The following is a 23,809-nucleotide window of genomic DNA, read 5'->3' on the forward strand; positions in this document are numbered from 1 at the left end:
AAACTTCCCCAGACTATTTCGAGAACTGGAGGGGGACCTGAAGCGCTGGACCACGCAGGAAATCTCACTAATGGGACGGATCACGGCCACCAAAATGAGCTTGCTCCCGCGATTGCTCTATGCCTGCTCCTCCCTCGCAGTAGCCATCCCAACACCAGCTCTTCAGGATCTACAGAGGAAAATGCTAAAGTTTATATGGAGAGGCAAGAAGGCCAGAATCCCCCACAAGACCCTGGTTGGCAACGCTAGGCTCAGCGGCCTGGGGGTCTCCGATCTCCAGGCATATAGGGTGGCAGCGCAGCTGGCACACATTCACGCCTGGCAGATAAGCACAGCCCACCTCAGATGGGTAGAACTGGAGCAAGCTCAACTCCCGCTCCCCCTGCGATTCCTCCCACATATCCAGCCCCCCCTCAGAGAGCGCTGGAGGAACATTTTGCGGACGCCCAAACACACACTAAGCTCCTGGGACTGGGCCTTGAAACGAAAAGGAATCCCGAGAGGCCAAAGCCCTCTCTCACCAATCTTTCATAACCCAAACTTCTCGCTGTGTCCAGTTAAAGGGTCGAAAGCAAAAGGGTCGAATGCAAAAGGGTCAAGTACATTTGACCGAAAACCAAAGGATCGAAAAAAAAAAATTAATATATGTTTTTTTTTTGTTGCTCTAGTGTAGCTTTAAAAGGGTGTTTTTACCCCAAAAATGAGGGTTGGGGGGAACCCCCCCAAAAAATAAAAAAATAAAATAAAAATGTGATCCTTTTTTTCGGTCGAATTGCCTCGACCCTTTTATCATTCGACCCTTTTTTTTCGATCCTTTGACCTATAACCCTTCTCGCTGGGGGCTAATCCCCGTAACTTCCAAAACTGGATAGATGGGGGCCTCGAAACCCTGGAACAGCTATACTTTGGGAACAAACCCTACACCTTCGAACAGTGCAAGGAGGTGTTTCAACTCCAGGAGGGAGATAGATTCACTTACTGACAGCTCCGCCACTGGTGCTCCCACCCCAGACCATCAAGGTGGCCACGCGCCCCCTTACACCCCTTGAGCTAACGCTGAAGGACCTCCCAGCTAGAGGCAGAACCTCGACCCTATACAGACGCTTCCAGGGGGACTTCCTGCTGGCAAATACTCGATGCATGGCCCAATGGGAGGCGGACCTAGGTCACCCGTTTGACGATCAAACTTGGGTGGACATCTGGACACGCACCCACACCTCATCCACCTGTGTCACCAACAAGGAATGCGCATACAAGCTCATGCTGCGATGGTACTACCCCGCGCTCAGGTTACATTACATGAACCCACGAGTGGACTGCTCCTGCTGGAGGGGCTGCACCCAGCCTGGCTCCTTCTTTCACATGTGGTGGACCTGCCCCAAGATTCAGCAATTCTGGGTTAGGTGCCTGTCGACTATCGAACAGATTACCGTGACCACCCTCCCACTGGATCCCGAAACCATACTACTGGGGGACCCGACCCCCGGGATTTACCCAGTGACGGCTGGTGAGTTTGAAAGTTGGTGAGGCGTAAATTTTCCAGGGCGAACTTAGTAGCGAGCGCGCGCAGCGTGCGAGCCCACCCCTCCAAGGGAAAATTTGGAAAAATGGCCTACAAAATGTGCAATTTACTGTCCGAAAAACCCACTGAAATATGAAAAAAAGCATTTGGTTTTACATATTAATGGTGGTACACTATTCTTACGTGTGCAAGTGTGATGGTGTATTTTACAGCAGCTTGTATTGAGAATAGCTACTACTTTGGTGTATGCATAAAGAAATTCAATATATAGTCAGTAATGATGGAAACATGTTTGTCATGCTGTTACTGGTATTCACATGCGCTCATCCTCTTACTAAAGTGGGATTTTAGGCATTTTCTGAAAGGGGGAAACTAAGCTAAAATATTACTTTAGTTTTTAACCACTTAATTAATGCAACATTTGTCCTACCTTTAATGGCCGTCTGCCTCGCTGAGTTGCCATTGCTTCAGTTTCTCAAACTTGCAACACGTGGAATGCACTGGTCTCAGAAATAGCACATACATATTGCATGGAGAAAAATGCAACAGAAATAGTTTACTAAGTTTATTATGTTGAGTGCTTTATTATCAACCAACAACCATAACATCAAAACATACTTCACATTTCTCACTGTTCTGTCAAATAGATCACTGCAACTTTACACAAAATCCTAACATACATAAGCCCATTGAAACAAAGAACTCAAGGTAACCCACAAAATAACTGCAACTAGCTTGTTTGTAACAGAACATTCACTGGTCAATCATTTTGAAAGTTTGTACACAAATTGTGCACGTCTATTTTTCAGAGAGGCAAATTTATCAATAGTCCGTTTATTGAAGTCAGGGATCTCTTGAATTAGTTGTTTTTCCATGGACAGCATGGCCAAAGCATTCAGACGATCCTCAGTCATTGTGTTTCTCAAGAATGTTTTAAATCGCTTCAGGGTGGAGAAACAGCGCTCAGACTCAGTTGTTGTCATGGGTGTAGTTATCAGAATTTTTAATAACTGCATTGTCTCACTAAATTCTTCTTCGAGATTGTTTTCAACAAACACTTTTAATAAAGAAATTGCCCCACTTGAACTACAGAATTCTGGTCTCTCATAAACAATTGAAAGCTCAGTGCGCAGTCTTTCCGTGTTTAACATGGGGTACGCTTGGACAGTTGCATTCAGTGCATCATTGGGAAAAGACTGTCCATGTGTTTGAAATAGGTCACTCTGCAACAATTTGGCCCCCTCCAAGTGGTTAGTAAATGCAAAGCGCTCTTGGGCTTGTGTAACTATAATATCACATAATTCTTTAGGCAAACGATTCAAAGTGTTCATATTTACATTGCAACCTGAAAAAGTTGCCGCTGATGGAAGTTTAGCTTCCAGATTGTCTGTGCTTTCACGTACTGGACTAGAAAAAAGCACACAAACAACAGGGGGAAAGGTCGTCTGGATCGGGAGGACAGTAAACGGGATATAACTAGAACGCAATGAGTTATAGTGTAGGATTCCTGTATTTCGGGGTGCAGAAGGATGGGGACATTACACATGGGCGGCCCTTGGGGTCTGGGAGATGAGGGGCTGAGACATGGGATGGTTCAGTGACGCTGAGAAGATGTGGTGTACAGTATGACCCATCAAAAGGCTTCTAGGCAAGGGGGTGTAAGTAAGGGCACTAGCTAACCCTAGGGTTAATAGCCGAGAGGAGGCGGGGGGGTGCAATGCAGGAGAGGTAATGGGAGGCAGAGCCATATGACGGGGTGGGAGCACTGCCGTGGCATGGGAGCTATGTGGAAAGGCGGGGGCGGGGTGAACCGTAATGTAAAAGAAGACCCCTGAGGCGTGGCCGAAGTCAGAGATGAAATGATCAGGGGAGACTAGAGGCCATGAGGCGGGGCTGGAATTCAGAAGCAGTAAGGCTTGCGCCCTAAACGGTGTAACTGGGTGCGGAGGCAGGGTGAGGGGAAGGGCTAGGCCAGCAATGGGAGCAGCGTGCACCTCACGGCTGATGATTCCATCATTCCTGCACACTGCACAGGCACCACGTGTCATATCGGAGAGTCCCATGAACAGCTCAGGAGTCATCGACTTGACGGCCAGGCTCTGCAGCCCAATTCCACTCTAATTGCCAATGTTACCTCAACACACAGCCATGAGCACTGCTAGGCCATTCGCTGAGACTTCCGCATCCAACACACATGGGCATTGCTGCGGCACTGACTGTCACTGCTACCATTGCCGCACCTAATGACCCCTGGGCCGTTCCCTCCAGCCCCGAATAATACACTTGCAATAATCACCGACAACCAGAAAAACCTGCATGCGTCTTCGCGCATATTCCAACCGCTTTATAACACATACCCTCAAAACCAAAAGAGGATACCCCTCCAATAGTGCTTCTAAAGATACTAGTGTGCATGTTTTAAATCTTTGATACGCCCTTAGTGCTCAATAAGGCCCCAGTGTGTGAAGGGCGACCCCCCCGCCGCCTCTGCACTTGCGCCACCCATGTGCCCATGTTTCCCCCCCACACCTTGCCAGGGGTGGACTGGCCTATAGGGAACTCTGGAAAAAAATGTATATATATATATATTATTTTTTTTGGTAGGCCTCTGCGCCCTGGTCCTCTATTGTGTGGTATTTTCAAATGTTCAATAGGAAACTTGTTGGGTCCATCCCTGCGTTCCACCCCTGCACTTCCCCTCGCCCCCACTCTGGGACACGCACTGTGCCTGGCACCTAATTAGGTCATAAAGGACCCAGCGTTTCCAGCTGGCCCCTTTCCCTTTCATCCCTTATCTTCACATACCCCTTAGGCCACTTCCCGTGCATACCTCCGAGCGTGGAGAGCTTCCCCTTATTTATTTATTATTATTATTTTTTATATATTTATTTTTACGCCCTCCTCCCCGTTCCTCCTGCGAACTCCCCCCCCCCCACTCAGCCTAGCTCCCTCCCTCACCTTCCATAGCAGCCGCGGCCCACGACCACTGCTGTGGCATGCTAATTGTGCCGTTTTATATTTTAGGCCTTTTTCTACAAAAAATGCCGAAAATATAAACGGCACAAGACACCAGGGGCAGGGAGAGCCCTGGCAGGGCCTCTCCCTGCCAGGGCTCTCCCTGCCCCTGCTGACTTGTGCCGAAAATATAAACGGCACAAGTCACCAGGGGCAGGGAGAGCCCTGGCAGGGCCTCTCCCTGCCAGGGCTCTCCCTGCTCCTGCTGACTTGTGCCGTTTTATATTTTCGGCATTTTTTGTAGAAAAATGCTGAAAATATAAAACGGCACAATTAGCATGCCGCGGTAGTGGTCGCGGGCCGCAGCTCATGGGCAGCAGCAGCGCACGTCTGCCTGCCCTGGCCTGGGCCTTGCATACCGGTCCGTGCCGTGGCCCAAGGCAAGACCCTTGGGCCACGGCACGGATCAGGGCTAAACTAAGTAGGCCCAGGCCAGGCGGCCACCGCCTTGGTGGAAGCGGGCGGCCCGCTACCACCAAGGCTCGCCCGACTCGAGTCGCCCCAAGTTGAGGCAGTCAGCGAGTCAGCAGACTAGTCAGCAGACTTGGCACTGCACTCTACTCCAGCAACACTGAACGACGTGTAGGCCCTGGCCAGCCTACACGTCGTTCAGTGTTGACTGGGCCGCGTGGTGGTGGACCGCATAGTTTGGGCACGGGGAGGGGGCAGGGGTAACACTCCCGAATCCCCCGGGCCCAAACAGAGATTAGAAACAAACAACAAATAATACATGGGGTACTTACTGCGCTGGTGCAGCAGCACCGTGTGTTGTGTCGACTCGTCGGGCAGCTAAAAGAAAAGAAACAGAAACAACAGACGTGTGAAGGCAGCGCAGGCTCACGCACACACCCTGCGCCGCCAGTCATAGATATAGCAATGTCATTGGCTGTTTCCCAGCCAATGACATTACTGTATCCATGGCAGGGGAGGGAGGGAATAATTAAGTGCGCTGTTTGCGCACATTTTATACTGGCGGGGCCACCCCTAAAGCGCCCCACCAGGCTTTTAATTAAAAGGGGCCACGTAGAGTGTGTGGAGCTACGAGCTCCACGCACTCTACTATACAAAAAAATATACTAAATTGGGACGCGCCCGGCTGCCAGGCCGGCCCCGGGCCTACACTATTGTTTGCTTGCCACAGCGCCCCCGCGCTGTTGTCAAAGGAAATGCACCATCTTCTAAGCTAAAAGAGATTCAATCAGAGTCTGATTGAATCTATTTTAGCTTCTCTCTTTTTTTTTTGGGGGGGGGGGCGGCGCCCAGCCGCCCTATCATAGCAGCCGCCACTGGATTTACCCCCTCTCCGGAAACAGAGAAAACTATTAACGCAATGCCTCCTCGCAGGCAATACTGTGCTGGCCCGTTTCTGGAAGTCCCCGGATGGTACCTGCATGGCTCACTGGTGGGGGAAACTTTGGGACACCCTGATCGCAGAAAAGGTAACCGCGGCGAGAGCGGGGGTCCTGCATCGCTTTCAGAACATCTGGCCCCCAGTACTGGACTATGACCAGCGATTCCCCGCCTTGACATTCAAACCGATCAACACCCGATGGGCTCTGAGGATCAGGAGACCACTTAAGAGGCGGGGGCAGCGGGCTGAGCTGTGGCCTGAGAGAACTGGGGGAGGGAGACAGGGGACTAGAGTTGGGAATTGGGAAGGGGGGGAAAGAGTATGGACTTAATGGAACTATTAAATACAAGCAAAGTTGTCAGGCAATGTTATTTGTAACCTGTCCTGCCTTGGTTTAAAATAAACATGTTTTTAAAAAAGTCTTGGTCATATTTATCAGCATCCCAGACCACTATCCCCCTGCCTTTATCGGCAGCCTTGATAAATATAGACGGGTCTGAAGCCAGTGTCTTAATGGCCTGACATTCTGATAGTTGCAAATTCGGTCCTGGCTGGTGTCTAGGATGTTGAATCTGCTGTTCTACTTCTTTAAATACCAATTTTTTTTTAAATGGCTACCTCAGGGGGCCGATCACTAGGGTTAGGAGTGAAAGAAGAAGGCCTAGAAAGACCTGAGATATTAGGTTCCCTGGTTATTGTGTTGTCCAAAAACGTAGAACCACAGTCTAAATTTACGTAGAAAGCCTTTTATTTCACTTATCAAAGACATCGCACTTGGGTTCTGAGTCGGTACAAAAGATAAACCTTGTTTCAAGATCGATGTTTCCGGTGGTGTTAATATACGAGTGGAAAGGTTAAAGATGGGTAATGTTTTGTTTACCATCTGTATGCTTGGTTGCGTGTCTGGAAGTCCCCATGCATCATTCCCTGTCCAGGGATATTCTGCATGGGCATATTGCGAGTCATAAGGCCTTGGGGCGCATTTCTGCGGCCTCTTCGGCCGCCCCTTCCTCGAAAAGTGTGATCGCCCAAGAGTTGATTGTTGGGGTCTTCATTGCCCGAATTACTGGATGATGTGTCTGAAAATGTGACCCATCTTTTTTTATTATTATTATTATTGGCTCCTGTAGTCAAGTTCGTATTGGTTTTCCAAACAGTTTGGGGATTGAAATCTTCCGCAAGGTACATTGTATACCTGTTCTTTTTTAAAAAGAGAAATGTCTTTCTTTAGTTTATTGGTCTTTTTTTCAATTGTTAAATTCTTAAACTCTTGGAAAGATTTTTCAGTTTGTCCCAATTTTTGTTTAGCTTCCGTGATTAATGCGTTAGTCAAAAAAGCCTTCTCCTGTTCTAACAGGGTTTCCAAAATGTTTCCACTCACTCTTTGGGCCGTTGTTATAGTTAGCACCAAGAGATCACGGCTGTATTTTGTAGCAACTTGACTAAAGGCTATCTTGTACTCATTATCACCTAAGAAAAGACATGGGATAATTTTTACCTGCAACCCCTGTGGTATAATACTAGATTTTAGGTATTCTTTTAGTACATACCTGTGCATTTCAGTGCGGAATTGTTTATTTTTTAATCTCAGGAGTGCCTCGCTTGTAGACTCTTGGTTTTGTATGGGTAGCTGTAAATGCTCAAAAAATGAGGGGCCCTCAATAAGTTCTGCTATTTGGGCCTCCGTAAAAGAGATGGTATCTGATTCGGCCATGACACAGTGGTGCTCCACTGCACAAAAGGTGCACCAATAGACACACAAGGTACAATAATGTCGAAGTTATTTCCTCAACAGGATAGACACACAGTCAATAACATAAAATAACCTGCACAGCCAAGGGCTGAATTTTATATATTTCTGAAAGCCACAGGGGACCCCACACTCTGGGTCGGGGTATTAGTGTAACTAATAATCACGGAAAGAAAGTCCAGAGGATACAATTTTTTGAAAACAAGGTATCAAAGGATTTTATTAGACCTGATACATTATTTTGATATACAAATTTTAATCATGATTTAATCAGCACTTAAAAAAACAATTTACATAGCAGGAAAATTTAAGAAAATTTAAATTAGACACAATTCATATCATTCGTCCACATGCATCCATCATGCATCCATACACCCATATCAGACATCAATTTGCATAAGCTAAAACCTATGAAAAGTCATAACAAACAATTCATCGTTGTATTCATTGTATAAAAATGTGCAATCAATATACATGGCCACAGTAAATTATGCAAGCGGTCAAAGGTTGGGATGGGTCACATAAATGTCCAAGGGCAACCTCATCTCTAGTTTCTCAACCGGTTTCGACGTATTCACATTAATTGAGTAACGTCTTCATCAGGAGATAAAAGAATACACTCTGAAAAGACAGGGAAACATAAACTCATGAGACCCCACTTTTGAGTAACCACATAAAAAGGGGAAAACCCCAATCAACAGAAATGTAAATAAACATCACTATAAAAAAAATGTTTTTATTTTTTTAAAAAGAAGATAGAAAACAACTTGCCTACGCCTGGACACCACATCTCCAAGGTGACCCTTGTGTATCAAACGGAAAGTGCTACCATTTTGAATTGGATGCCCTGAGGTGCAGTAAGAGAGCATGTCATGGTCAATGGGAGGCCCAATTAATTAAAGTGCAAGTGCGTAATAGCTCAAGGGTTAATATAGATGAATTACCCCATGTCTTTGAATCCAAGGCTAGACCTAATCAAAAGGTGCACGAGATTACACAATGGTCATGTTTAAACAACTAATCTTCAAAGAGAAGAAGAACAACAGCCCAATGTTCCTAATATGAATGGCAGTAGCAGCAACTGCTCGAATTTGCGGCGTCCCAATGTTACTGAGCTGCACAAATGACAGCTGGGCTATGGTGGATGTCCAATCTGTAATGTGTTGACAAATATTTAGAGAACCTGCGGGCTACTCAAATAGATATCAGATCTATGCCATATTGGCAGATCTTTGTCATGGACCACCCAAAAGCTCTAAATGGTCTTACCCTGTAATGTCTGATTCATCACAGGATGACGGGGAGGATGCTGTGAGTCCTGCAACGATCCTGTTGCTTGGTGTTATAGGCTTAGAAGGATCAAAGAGCCACAAAAGCGTCTCTATTAAGAATGGAAAAAATCAATGAGTTTGTCTGCTCAGAAGAATTTGACAGATCATTGCAATTGTATTAGATATGACCAGGGTCTAAAATTAAAGTAGGCATTTGCAGTGTCAGCATTGCAAAGCGTCTGAATTATAAATGCAAATGGATGGCATTAAGTTTTAGCCATAAGTGACAAAAGGCCACTGTAGTTTGCAAGAAGGGTAAGGAGGGAAAGAAACATGCTGACCCGATTCGTCCCCTAATAGTTATGACCTAATGATAGTATCTTAAAGCAATGGGATCGTGGAATTCCTTATTCCAAACTGACACGTCCTTTCTAGTCGGGTAAGTCTGCTCGCGAGGAACCTAGATTTTATGGGCGCCACAGAGTACAGCGACGCTGTGCCGGCATTTACTGAAGAATAAATAGCAGCCAATGTCATCATATGACCGTGAGGTAGATCACGTGACCGCCGAATCGATCACATGACTACATGTATTACATGCTATGTCTTGTACATGCGAGCTAAAGAGCTTGCTACGTAGCGGGATTAATACTATGAAGCAACACAATGCCAATGCCAAACGTGGTGAATTGGCAGCATTTTTTCTCATGTCCCAAAAGAACTTGCTACGTGCCGGGATGAATGGTAAATCATATCAATTTAGAAAAGGAAGACACGCCCCAAGATTAAATAATATACAATCCAATCGTGGAACAAAAGCAAAGAATGCACCCATAGTTGAAGAAAATTATGTTGACTAAAAAACTAAGGTTTTATTATGTACTGAAAAGTGCCAAGATGTTTTAAAACAATATAGCAATTCAGAATAAGTACGAAAAAAATCAAAGATACTTAAGAGTTGGAATGCCAAGGCTCCAATGTATTGAGGCCATTAGTTAACATTTTTAAATTAAAGATCCATAGCTGTTCTTTATAGGTCAGATTTTTTGACATTTGAGCCATATTGGGGGCTCTCACTTTTTCTATGCAAACCCACTCAATGTGTTCCTCAGTATGACCCATCTCTACAAAATGAATGACCATTGGGGCATTCAAATTGCGAGTGTGAATTTTTGAGCAATGCTCGTTAATACGAGTGCTTACTTCCCTTGTGGTTTTACCAATATACATCTTTTTGCAAGGGCAAAGAATGGCATAAATGAAATGTTTGCTTTTGCATGTTGTAAAGGTACATAGGTGCCATGTTTTGTTTTCCATTAAGGAGGTTCTTTTTTTCGAAAACTTACACGCAGTACATGAAGTACATGGGTAGTGTCCCAGCACTAGATTGAAATTAGTATCTCTAATTGAAGGAGTCTTCAATATAGTTCTACTAGCACGGGTCATTTTCTGTTTCAAATTTTTACCTTTCTTAAACGCAAACAGAGGTTTGGGCATAGAAATTCCCGATGCATTAAGGATACGCCAGTTTTTTAGAATAATGCCTTTGATGGATGGCATTACTGTATTGGCAAAAGGTGGAAACACAAACCAATTGTTCTTTTTAGCAATATTGCTTTTGGGTAACAGTAACAGATCCCGATTAGCATATCAGGCTCTCTTTCAAGAATGTTTGGTAAGTTTTCTTGGGTAGCCACGTTCTAATAGTCTTTTTTTCTAGAATGGTGGCATGTTTAATAAAGTTGTTAATACCGGTACAATTGCGGCGTAGCCGTAAAAACATGCCATAAGGTAAATTCCGAAGTAGGCTAGTAGGGTGTTGACTCTCGTATTTGAGTGTAGTGTTCCTTTCAGTGGTCTTTCTATACAGTTCAGTTCGAAGGCAACCTTCCTGTTTGTAAATGTACAGATCCAAAAAAGCAATCTTAGTGGTCGAATGTTCAAACGTGAAGTGAATGTCTGGATCTACTTTATTCAGCCATTCTACAAATCGTAGTAGGGACTTGTGACTTCCCTCCCATATCATAAGAACATCATCGATATATCGACAATACAACTTAATCTGTTCCATGAACGGGTTGGAGTCAGCCAAGATTTTTTCTTCCTCAAGCAGAGCCATAAAAATAATGGCTAAATTTGGGGCAAAGGTACAGCCCATGGCCATCCCTTTGCATTGTAGAACAAATTCTTCTTTGAATTTGAAGAAGCTATTGGTTAGTACTAACTCGGCAGCTTTACACAAGAAATCTGTAGGGACCTCATGTGGAGGAGGTCACCTATTAAACATCGTTTGTAGACTATGGACTGCTCTCACTTGAGGTCTCCAGACCCCCAACCATACAACTATTAGACCCCCTAATCAATCAGGAAAGATCAGAAAGCAGGGACCAGTTGCCTTCACCATAGGTCATGTGATTTGTGCTGCGAGGTGCTGGGAGGTGTAAAACAACATAGGTAAAATGAGGGTAGGGTGCTTTGGAGGGCCGCTGACGTGTCTGGAAATGAGTTAGTGTGTGCGATGCAATGACCTCAAAGTATCCCTTTAGCCCTTGCCTGCAGTACCAGGTGCACATCTTTATTTTATTTTTTTATTTTTTATTAAAATGTTTTGTTTGAATTTTACAAACTTTTCATTTTCTTTTGTTTTGCAGATATATTACATTATTAAAAAAAAGAAAAGAAAAAAAAACATTATTCAGAAAACAATATTCGCTTGTGTTTCACTCGTTCAGCTTGTTGTCTTTGTTGATTTCCAGCCAGAATTTTATCATTGTCAAAATAAGACGTTTGTCTTATCCTCTTAATAAATTGTCCCATCTTTCTTGAGTTGTCAATTGTTTATGCAATATCCCAAAGTAGTCTCTGCATAAGGATCTTTGATCCTTCAGTGCCGGGCAAATCATGATTAGATGAAATAGAGTTTCCGTGATGTTTATAGATTTACAAAAGCGACAATCATAAATTACTTTGTTTGATTTGTCTGTCATTGCTTGATATTCCCGGGTCAGTAAGATGTTAAGCCGGAAACGTAAAAACAGATCACGTATGTTACGATCTGGGAAATAATTTAAGTAACCTGGCAACTCATTGAGCATTCTTGTTTCAGTTTCACATTTTAAATATTGTTTATATTTACTTTGTTCAGCGATGGTTGTCTGTATTTTATGCTTTGCATACTGTGGCCTGTTGACCAGCATTTCCTCAGAGATATCTTCAGCTTGCATTTTCCGCTTGATTTCACAAGTCCATTTAGTCAGGGCTGTGATATTAAATGCTGAATTCTTTTCTCTCAGGATTTCCAACGATGGTATTTTGTCCTCGGAAATTATTTTCCTGAAGAGATCCATTTGCTTCCAAAGCACTATGGATTTGATGGATTGGATAGCTAATTCATAGCGGATTCTTGGCATTGGAAATGACCTTGTAAGAGATAGTGTTTTCCTCCAAAATAACGCTTCAAACCTGGACCAATTCATTGTTTGTTGATTGATCAGTGATTCGGTGGCATACGTCAAAATCGGGATTACTTTTTGCTTATACAAAGCAATTGTAGCTTTTGTTGAGTACGTTCCGTATTTTCTATGGAAGAAACAGCCCTGTCTGGCCAGAGATTAATGCTCTTGGGGCATGGTTGATGGTTGATGGTATTTCTCCAGTATCCATCCGTAATTCAATTTTAATTGATCCTGAAGCAAAGACTCCTCAAATACTGATATTAAACCAGGTATTTTATGACTTTTGATACAGAGTTTAGTGAGACCATTATTGATCTCCAGGGCTGGTAAAGTTAATCGCGGATACTTTGATCTTACTTTGTACCATGTGATTGATATTTGGTGATGGTCACTAGTAGGCTGTGCCACGTTAGCAGTGGAGATAATTAGGTTCCGTATACCTTCTGATGTGAAAATGTAATCGATGATTGATGTCGTTTTTTCTCGAGACCATGTCGGAAGAGGCACACCTTTATTATTCACTGCAGGCGCAATCAATGATATGTTACGCATGGATAGTTCTTTAACCCATTTTCTAGCTCTGTCTGACAATGCTTGGGAATCTAGTTTTTGTCCTTCTCTACTGAATAAGTGCACATTAAAATCACCTGCAATGATAAATTCAGCTTGGTTGTTGGAGGAAGCTATGTTATCGATTTCATCACATATGGAATGTAAGAATCTGTTGTCACTCATTGCAGTCGGATTCCAGTAGATATTGAAGATGGTTACGTAGGTGTATATTGAACATTGGTCCGGATCTTTGTTGGGGGTAGGTATGAGAATGGTCATATATTGTGCCCAAGAGTGAATGTTCTTCCTTGATATTATTGACCACAAAGGAGTGATTTTCATGAGGATCAACATTCCTGATGCTGGTCTGCCTTGTTGTGCAGTAATTGCAGGGTTCATCAAGGTTATAAATCCTTCGCAAACCACATCTTCATTTAACCAGGTTTCCTGCAAGCAAATTATGTCGGTTTCTGCAAGAGCTAGTGAGCCTTCATTAAAGAGGTGTTTGAGGCCTCTAGTGTTCCAGGAGCATAGAGACGCTATACTCAATTTGGTAGTTGTTCCTGTTGATTGTTATAGATAGGTTTCCCTATTTTGACTCCATTGTTTATCTCTCATGTTGGATCTTACTTTATTTTCAGGATTCCAGTATTGGTCACGCCATATATCTTGTCTCTTCAAGGCATCGTTTGTGTGTGCTGAATAATTTTCTCCGTCAGTATATCGCCACTTTGAAGCCGAATCGTTGGAATTCTTCTGTGTATTTTGAATCAATTGTTGTTTACTCGTTTTATTATTCTGTTGAGAATCAAAAGTCACAAGTTTAGTGCTGCATTTTTCCCGAGCCATTAAACTTGATACAAGGATTTCGTCAGTTACAAAACCCAACGTCGCTAATTGTTGCTTGGTAGAGAGTACAAGATGCATTATATCTTCAGTATAGAAGTCAATCTGTGCTATTTCCATTTTTTGTTTATTGGGGAAAAGGATCACCTCAATATCTCGGGAACCAATCTGAGCCAATTGTGGAATTGCATTTAATAGACGCAGGACATTGGCTCTGTTCAATATTACAGGCTCATCAGGATTTGTCGCAATTGGAGTTAGAGATACTCTGAAAGCAAAGGATGTTTTTGTTGGATTGAGAAAGGTTGGTCATACCAAGGGTGGATCTATTTGCACAGGTTGGATCTCATTAGTATTAGAACTCTTTTCCACTTCTGGAGTTGACCATAATTCCTCATTTGACACCTCTGAATATGCCAGAGAAAAGTTGTTTATTGAATCCTGAGTGGAAGAACTCATATATGAAGATTCATAGAATGATTTGTTACATTCATCAAGGACAATTAAAACACCGTCCTGGGGGTCTGTAGAGATGGAGTCATCATTCATTGAATCATCCTCAGTGCCACTATCAATCACTAGCGAGGCTTTAGTCGCTTTAGGAGAGATGTCTTGCTTAATTACCGCCAGCAAAGCATCTAATGGTTCATGCTGTGTCTGCTTATCGTATTCAGTTGTCATGCTCAATACTTTCACAGTTGGAATAGTTGCAACAACAGCTACCCGACTTAAGCTCTTTACAGACGTTTTTTTGTTGCATTTTTATTTATGTTCTCTGTCAAAGATTTTTGCACAGATTTTTTTTTTCTACGAAATGCCCGTGAGCCTGTTTCAGGTTTTTTGGGTTTTTTTCTTTTATTGGTCTGAAGTTCCTTTACCACAAGGCCTCGTTTGGTAAGATCAAAAATATCAAACGGGGTACATATTGCCGGTTCAGCATTAGTCTTGCTCAGTATTTGAACAGGTTCCAATTTTCCACTGTTGTATGGTTGAATTTCATATTGCGTCCACTGATCTATTTTGAGGACATCTGATTGTGTAGTGATTGCAGTTTGGGTATGTTTTGTTGTCCAAGACGGCTGTGACGACACCTGAGAATGTTTTTTGACTTTTTCATCCATCATTTTCTTAGTGATTGTAGATACTGTCTCCATCAAATTTTGTTTGTCCGCGCGGTCAACTCTCGCAACCTCCGCCAGTCGACATTGCCATGATCTTGAAGCTTCTGCTTCATATTTCAAACGCTCCTGGATGGTTCCAATGAAGCTTTCCAAATGGGTTTGCTTAGTCATGATCATGGCTAGGAGAGTAGCTTGATCCTTAGTCGAGTCGACCATCGCTTCTTGTATTTTAAGAAAAGGTATCATAGCTACTGATAGTACAGCTACTAACAAGTTTTGGAGGTCAAGCATCGTAGTTGGTAATCTTTCTGGTACCTCTGGAGAGTTATTCGATGCTGCAGAGATCTTATATGAAGAAAATGATTCACCCTCCACTAGATCTTGGGTGGGCTTTGGAGGGCTTTTTAAGGGCACCTGAGATCCTTTAGGTGCAATAGGTGTCGATGTGTTGATCTTTTGGATTGGAATCTTATTGAGGATCTCCCCAAATACTTCCTCCCTTTTATCCTAAGAATCCATAATCGCATCAATCTCGGTTATGTCAAGCGAGAGACGTGCGATGCGAACTGACAATGGTTGAGAATTTTCACAGTTAGTCGAGTCTGTCGGTTGGTATGTCGATTGCCATTGTTGTTTGGCTGCTTTGGCTCATTCTCGAAGAGATGTTGTATAAGAAGCGTCCTCAAGGTTGGATTTAGAAATTGTTTCAATAGGTTGGCGAGGATGCATTGTAGCGGTACAGGTTTGTTTGGAGGAGTCTGATGATATAGATTCAGGGAAAACATCAGATGTTGGTCTATACACATTGCATTGGATATTCAATTTCATTTCTGTTTGAGAAAGATCCATGGGGGTTGCAATTTTAGGCAATTTAAAAGTGGAGGTAGGGCAGATGTGGAGAGGAAGGACATGATTTAATTGAGCTGACGGTGGAAGGACCTCAGGCTCAATATTTTGCGATATAGACACTGTTGGTAGTATGTGTACAGGTTGTGGCAAGATTTCAAATGGTTGCACTACCTGGTCTTCTGATTGATGAAATTCTGCCATCATAATCACCTGGGGATTAGAATTTGATTTGGGTGTTTGCTTTCTTTTTATCTCTGTTGGAATCAAGCCTTTGTCGACCAACGCTACTGTTTCTTCTAATTTCCCTTGCAGTCGGGTTCGTGGTTTTGTAGGTTCCAATGAGTATTTGTTTAGGCAAAGAGGAGTACTAGCACTAAAGAATGTATAGTGAAAAGTTGTCATGCATGCTGGACGTGGTCCTATCTCCTACGCTCGTAGAACAGCTAGACCGTTCTATTCCAAATGGCGGTTGTTCGACACGTTGCCGGGAAAACGACGTTTGCACTTTTCACGTCGCTAACTCACGTGTATTCTGCTTCGTCACGTGAACTACGGCATTACGTATTTAAGCAGCGTGGAAACTTCACTCGCTGCTTCTGATCGAATCATTTGGCGTTGTGTAGCTGAACCTCCGGTCTGCATCCTTGCAGGTTCCTTCCGCTACCCCTTTGGCCTTCTATAGTGTGTTTTCCACCACACGCTGATTCCTGGAGCTGTTTGGTTGCAAGTAAATCCACACGTTGTCTTCAAACGCGGCCTGGGCTGCGTGAATCCTGTTCGCGTGTAATTCCACACGCGCACGCTATCTTCAAACGCTGCTAGCCTGGGCTGCGTGAATCCTGTTCGCGTGTAAATCCACATGCGCACGCTATCTTCAAACGCGGCTGGCCTGGGCTGCGTGAATCCTGTTCGCATGTAAATCCACACGCGCACGCTATCTTCAAGCGCTGCTGGCCTGGACTGCGTGAATCCTGCTCGCGTGTAAATCCACACGCGCACGCTATCTTCAAGCACTGCTGGCCTGGACTGCGTGAATCCTGCTCGCGTGTAAATCCACACGCGCACGCTATCTTCAAGCGCTGCTGGCCTGGACTGCGTGAATCCTGCTCGCGTGTAAATCCACACGCGCACGCTATCTTCAAGCGCTGCTGGCCTGGACTGCGTGAATCCTGCTCGCGTGTAAATCCACACGCGCACGCTATCTTCAAACGCGGCTGGCCTGGGCTGCGTGAATCCTGTTCGCGTGTAAATCCACACGCGCACACTATCTTCAAGCGCTGCTGGCCTGGACTGCGTGAATCCTGCTCGCGTGTAAATCCACACGCATATGTTGTCTGCAAGCGCTGCTTGCCTGGACTGCCTGAATCCTAATCGCGTGTAAATCCACACGCACACGCTCTTTTCTTCGCGGCTGTCCAGAACCGTGTGTACTTTGTTTATACCTTAAAAGGAGCGCTATTTCCAACTCCTGCACCTGTGTTATTAACAGGGGGATTGATTCATTTCTATACTTTACACTACGTGGGAAGGAAACTTTTCAAGGATGATTGGAAGGTGACAGTGAACAGTACTTTGGACGCTATCCTGTGGTGCATCAACCCGGTATCTAGCGTGAGCCTCGTTCCGTTCGGGATAAGTCTCCCTTACTAATCTTCCCTTCCTTGTCGTTTGTTCTACCTTGGATTCCGCAAGAGACTCTGCTGGATTCATCTGCCCTAGACTCAAGGTCAGTGTATGCATTCATGACATTTCCTATTCCATCATACCCAGGTTGGGGCAGTTATTCATGATACTTTATTTTGTTCTAGGCTGACTTCTTATACCTTACCCACGCCCTTTCCAGTGATCCATCGCTCTGCCTGTTTTACCAGTCAGAGAGTTGTATCATTTGGAAGGTCTTAACTTGACTTCACAACTATCAAAACGCGTGAACAGGGATCCGGAAGACCCTACCACCTGTATCCTTTTAAGTACCGTATCCTTTTCAGTTAATACTTTGGTGTTTTCTGACAAAAGTGCACTGTTATGATGGAATAGCCAGTACTTACCGCCACACCCAGCCGCAAACAGCAATAAACAGCCGCGCCCTTGACTCCACCGTGGGCTTCACGCCACAAGGGTCGCGGGATACTGCTTATGAATGGCACTTCCTGTGGGCGTGGCACTAGAAAGTCAGGTGACGCTTGTCACGTGATGAGGAAGCAAGCCACTCGCTTCAACTGCTGTCGGCTCCTGCCGGCAGACTGATGCGAGTTGGAGCGGGGCTTCCGAGTATCAGAGGCACTTTTCCTGGATCAATCAGGCGAGTTCGGGCAAGTTCAAAGAAAGATATCCGCCCAGCCGCACAGCAATAAACAGCCGCGCCCTTGACTCCACCACGGGCACATCAGGTTAGAGATGGAGCCTGCACTGTTTTTCTTCGCCTAATAATCAATGAAGTGTAGCTTCATGTCTGATTACGCGCAAGGAGGAGCCCACGTCACAAAAGATGGAAAGAAGAGGTTGGGACCAATGGCCTGGCAGCCGCTATGGAGCAGGTAGCCTATGCATAGGGTCACACCAACCAGTTATTTGGATCTGTACATTATGTAATTTACGTCACTAATGATGCTGTGTGCCTTCATAAAGTGTTGCTCATACTGATTTGGCCAGAACGTTCCGTGGCAGCAGAGTACTTTGCTGACGCATTTCTATGTTTTGTGGAAATAAAACTTTGTTTTCCTTGCAAGGGGTGTGCTGGGCCTTTTTCCCTAGTGGGTTGTATTCTTTCTGGTGTGAGCATTGAGTGGAGGAAGTGTGGAGGTATGGGGTTTGCGTTGTCAGGCTTGGGGATACAGGACTGTAAGTACGAGTTTTGTGTTTATTTTATTTATTGGTCATTTGTTATGCGCTTATACAATTAGAAAAACTGTTCCCAAGCTCCCGCAGGGCAACAGGGTGGGGGGAAGGTAGACAATGAATTACAACAAAGATAAATAATGTAATTAATAGTACAAACAAATCATGAGAATAACGGGGAGGGGAGACGAATATACTATGCTTTGTTAGTGCTCAGAACGTGCAAGTGCAGAGAGGAGGGGGTAAGGGATAGGTGCTTTGGTGCACGGGGTGAAGTGCTAAGAAGGGAGAAAACGTATGTGTAACCTCCCCTGGGGTGGGTGAGCCTAAGCAAGTGCAGTAAATAGTCAGCGGATGGAGTGGATGGAGAGGCAGGACGTCAGGCGTGGGTTGTGTGTCATGGGGTAGGGAAGCAGCATGACAGGAATAGGGTTTGTGTGCTGGGCAGTGATGTATTTAGGCATTTGGCTGTCTTGGGGCCTGCACACAAGCACCCCAAACCCACTTTACCACACCTTTTTCCAGACTTCGCCCCTTCTCCAGCTTTCATGCCATTTTATCTTAGCCATATTGATTACATTGGAGGGGACAAGAAACGAACCACTTCAATGTTCATGCTTTTTTCACACATGCAGTGAGTGGCCACTTCTTTGTTCTTGTTTGCATCAGTTCTCTGTAAATTACGTTTTCTGACAGAGGTTTTCGAGTAAACCAACTTTGCACGAAGACCAGTATTTGTGCAGACAGTCCTACATCCCAGTGAGCTGCACTGCAATTGCAGGCTTACACATTGGTTGGATTAGGGCATGAGTGAGTGACCCCATAATGCCAGACCAAGGCTGCTACACTTTTGTTTCTGGACAGTCACACATGTTTCATATCTTGCAAGCACAGAATCACACACTGTACATAGAGGGCTCCCACTATAACATAAGCATCAGAGGGACGACCTGTGATTCTGTAGTAACGGGGTCAGCTCCTCGGCTCTTCCAGCCCTGACCTTTAGCCCCTGCGCCCACTTGTCTAGGCTTCGATTTATTGATGCCTGTGTGAGGGCTGAGGCGCAGAGCTGAGGCATTTTCACTCGGAGTGCAGGAAGAAGCAGGGCGCAAGTCCTGGAATAATGAATAGAGGGTTCATTAGCATGCAGATGCGCAGTGATACCACAGGAAGTGACCTCAAAGGATGCAAACTCAAAACAAGTCAATGCCAAAACCGTGTTAGTAAATGGGGGATATACTTGAACCCTTGTGATGAATTCACTTGGTTGGCATGTGGTTTCATCGTCACAATGTTTAACGTGGTCTGTTTGGTTGTGGCAATTTCACTGTGGCCATATAATATTGTCCTTCTTTCTTATGGTAGCGGCGGGGTGGGGGGTGGGGGGCTGGGCTCCCAAAGCCCGATCTGCCTGTTCTGCCCACCCCTTGCTCTCATTTGCTCTCCCCTACATATCCCTCCACCCCCTCCCTCCTATCTATACATATACGTATTACGTCCCGGTGATCAAACTGCCACGACCAAACAGTACTCTAAAAATTGTGGCGGTTGAACAACTGTAACCCCTTTTGTTTTCTGTCGAGCAATTGTACTCTGCATGCAAGTGGACCACCGCAGGGGAAATGTTGAAGCCCAATAAGCCTAAGAATGTTGACGGACTTTTGTCCATTTTTCTAATCAAATAGTAGTCCATAGTCGTTTACTCCTATGCAGATCCTGGCGTTTAGCTGCTGTCATTTTGCATTCCTTTAATGTGCTTGCATGGTCAATTTCCCATTTATAAATGCAGGCACAGATGTATAAAATTGCAAAGCAGCGCAGGCTTAATATAAGCTGCTTTAAGGCCAGGGCTGGTTTAACAGCTCACACCAAACCCAAACAAGGGGCATTCAAAGTGTTCTCTAAACTCTCCTACTGCTTTAAAGCTGAAAAGACACACTACAAAACCGCTCGTGATATGGTCAATTGCTTTTAGTCATTCTTTGACACGGACATGCACATGAAAAGTGAATGTTTATTTTTAGCAGTAAGTACAACATTCCACTAAACAGCCTTTCAGATCACCTGTTTGTATTTAAGGTCAGAAGCAAAAGGGCCTCCAACCATGCATTTTTAGACAAATCCACTAAAGTTAATTAACTGATGGCATTCTCGGGCCTGTAAAAACGGCATGATGAAGCAGACATGAGCCTCTTCCCGCTTTGTTCTCCGATTTTATGAAAGGTAATGACCGGGTGGTTCAGAGAATATCCACACACACAATCTTATGTTCGCTTAATGTTTAGCAGACCTGTGTCATAGGTCATTCACAGAGCTGTACAACTGACTCGCAAACATAAAAGCCACTCGAAACACTGAGCTTTTGAGCTCCTCATCTCTCATCTAAGAATAGAACCCGAAATCTTGACACCACATTAAAGTATGCCTGATATGCCGCAGAGTTGTAGGCCTAATTATACGCATGTTGCTGTGTGGGGGTGCAAAGGTAAGAGGTCGGATATGGGTCTTTTGCTGGCTTGGCTCGTGTTTGGCTCCTAGATCCAAGACAAATCCCTTGACCTGGCGCTACACATGAATTGTCTGGTTTCCACCACCTCTACAGATGACCCTATATATACAAGATGCAGGGAACTCGCCTAATGCGGGACACACCTTTTCAGACAGTTGTGTAGCTGTACACAACAGACAGAGAGTTTGGGTGAGTTCGACAGCTCTTTCTACACATATATTGCACAGAGCTTGGTACTGGTTGACCTGGGAAAACAGAGGTGTGGCTCACAGAGATGACTGTTTCGTTGGCAGAAGCGGCACCTTGGGAACGAACTTGCTACCAGTCAATGCGAGGTGCTAGCCTGATTGTGACTCTATGAGGGGATAGCTGTTATATTAAGCATTCGTTGTATAGTGTGACAAGACTGAAGTGAGGCAGTGCTTAATTTGTGGAGGTGTTTGCCAGCGAAGTGGCAGATTTAACACTCGGATAAGGGTCACATGCCCAGAGGCCCTCCTGCTCTGCTTTTCTCACATCAAAGTCAAACAACCCAGGCTGCACAGGCCTCCCATCCCACTGAGATATTATCCTTCTAACAAGCTCATCAAGCAGAACATTTGCAATAGGTGATTCGTCATCTTAATTGGAACACTTGGCCCTAAAGTTCATTAATCTCCCACTTGTGAAGTGGATGGAACGGATGAAATGGATGGAACGGATGAAGTGGATGGAACTTCTGAGTGGATGGAGTGGATGGAAAAGATAGAGTGGATGAAGGATACAGTGGATGAAGTGGATGGAGTGGATGGAGTGGATGGAAAAGATGGAAAAAGAAGGGAAAGGATGGGATGGATGGAAAGGATGGGATGGATGGAAAGGATGGGATGGATGGAAATGATGGAGTGGATGGAGCGGTTAGGGTGGATGGAAAGGATGGAACGGATGAAGTGGATGGAGCGGATGAAGTGGATGGAACGGATGAAGTGGATGGAACGGATGAAGTGGATGGAACGGATGAAGTGGATGGAGTGGATGGAAAAGATGGAAAAAGAAGGGAAAGGATGGGATGGATGGAAAGGATGGGATGGATGGAAAGGATGGGATGGATGGAAATGATGGAGTGGATGGAAAGGATGGAACGGATGGAACAGATGGAAAAGGTGGATGGAGTGAATGGAAAGGATAGAGTGGATGGAGTGAATATATCTCTGTATCTTCTATTTATGCTATGTATATGCTATGTACCTGTATCCCCATGTTATCTGTATCACATGTTTACCCCCTATCCATCCTGTTGCTTTATATACCTATGCTGCTATGTACGCTCCCTGTCCTGATTTCGTGCTTGGTCACAGGTGCTTTACTGATACCCTCCATATCACACTACTACGCTTACTCTCTCCTATACACCATCATTCAACTAGAACACAGCTATACTATGACACATCCGGCCTAGCTGTTCTCATACTAACATGACCCGACGAACACCTCAGCATCCTAATAAAACACAGCTAGCTGAGCACATACGGGATGGCTTAGGCATCTCCTCAGGCCTAACGCAGCCAGAACTCAGTCTGGGTGTCCACCCTCCAGACTGAACACATCCAACTGATTTCCTCAGCACCACACCTACCGCTAACAAGCAGCTATCATGCAACAACCACACCAGCTGCACACATATCCGGTGCGCCCATGCACCATACAACACTCACTCTCTCTATCTCGCATTGACTTCAACTGCGGTTCCCGAGGGCGTTCAACCTACTAGCGCTTTGAGGTCATACCAATGATACATAAGGCGCTATATAAATGCCAAGTAACATAACATAACATGTGATAGTCATTAGCTCTTCCCACCCTAAACCTCGCCTACCCACGGGCCCTCTGTCAATCTTTCCTACGGGGTCCCTTGCCTTAAATCTGCCACAGTTGCCAGGGCTCAGCTCCGGCACTTATTTCTGAGCCCCGGCACTTATTGTTTCAGACTCAGTGCCATTGTGATGTGGTGTTTTGACAACTTTTTTATTTTAACTGTCAGTCACCTAAGAAGCACCTATAAAATCAGAGCAAAATGTTTAACAATGGGTGTGTTTAAAGAAACATTTAAATATTTGACTCAAATAAACTATTGCCTCATTTCAAGGAACATCAAGAATGTTATTTTATGTTACGTTGATCGGAATTTGTAAATCACACATCTGCCATAGTCAGTACATCCAGCAACACCAATGAGCCAGTGGGAGTTTCAGATGTAACCCCAGACCTACTGGAACTGAGGGGAGTAGCCATGGGTGGTGGCAACAGTGAGCGTGCTGCGACCCGTCCCGATGTGTCATGGTTTTGCTACAAAACATTTGAACCCTGGCAACTATTTTTTTTACAAAATAAGCAATCATGTGAGTGCATTGCGAACAGGGACTGTGTTTTCTGGACCATGCTTTTCTGTTGAGACTCCAGTTGCTTGGAACGAGGTTGAGCAGCGTTAGCCTGGAGACCGATTCCTACGTTCATGGGGAATAACATCACTCTGGAAGATATTCCACATTGGAACTGTTCTCATTTCTGCCCATCCCCTTCCACCCATTTGTATGTCAGGGCGGGGCACGCAGTACCCAAACAGGAGCATTTACCGACAGTTCCTGAAGAGTAATGCCATCTCAGGGCCTGATTCTTATGTAGGCGCAGTGAGCGTGCTAAATAGCCCACTTCTCTGTGCCTTTCCTTGACGCCCAAGCAGCACGAGTATTC

Source organism: Ambystoma mexicanum, chromosome 10, assembly GCF_040938575.1.
Source record: "Ambystoma mexicanum isolate Mex_15411 chromosome 10, UKY_AmexF1_1, whole genome shotgun sequence".
Classification (NCBI taxonomy): Eukaryota; Metazoa; Chordata; class Amphibia; order Caudata; family Ambystomatidae; genus Ambystoma; species Ambystoma mexicanum.